The sequence below is a fragment of the Etheostoma cragini genome, unplaced genomic scaffold (genome assembly GCF_013103735.1).
Source record: "Etheostoma cragini isolate CJK2018 unplaced genomic scaffold, CSU_Ecrag_1.0 ScbMSFa_69, whole genome shotgun sequence".
Taxonomy (NCBI): Eukaryota; Metazoa; Chordata; class Actinopteri; order Perciformes; family Percidae; genus Etheostoma; species Etheostoma cragini.
Genome location: NW_023269305.1, coordinates 2878 through 3633, shown reverse-complemented (window position 1 = coordinate 3633; position 756 = coordinate 2878).

Sequence of the window (756 nt, the reverse complement as noted above, 5' to 3'; positions counted from 1 at the left end):
AAACACAGCAAGAAAGTTTCAGACACTCAAAAAAACTGGTTAGAGCCAGCAGGCAGTTTAAAAAAAAAAGAAAAAACTGCAGAGATGCAACACGAGTCCCATTCTACCGAGCACTATGTCTGAACAAACCCCACGCTTACCAGAAGTCTCCTGGTTGCTAAGTACTAGTTTGAACCGAAGTATAAAACAAACCTGAAGCTGAAGAAACCCTAAATGTTAACGGAAAAGCCTGCGGACCTGAGAAGAGAGCTGTTCACTTCTCCGTGTCCTAAGCGTGTGTGAGCAGGGCCGGTGGGACACAACAACAGGAGGAATCTTTGTGTGTAGGGAGGGCCGCGGGGACTAGCCTATCACAGAATAGTATAGGGGAGAGGCGCTGTGACTAGCACTGTGACTAGCCTATCACAGAATGGAGACACAGTCAGTGGAGACTTATTCAATCCGAGCACGGATATTGACTCGTATTACTCGTATTATACTTGTACTCTGCAAAAGTGCTTTATCCGTACTGGATACTAGTTTCAGCCGAGTATTCGGCTCATCCCTAATATACACATGAACTTTCTTTAAGATTTATGCATATACACATCAAATTTCTTTTAGATTTATGCATATACACATCACCTTTCTTTTTGATTTATGCATATACACATCAACTTTCTTTTCATTATATAATCCCCATTCCTTTTGTCATCATCAAAATTCATCTCATTCAGCCTCTCCGGGAACCATCACCTTATCGTGGTGGAGAGGTTT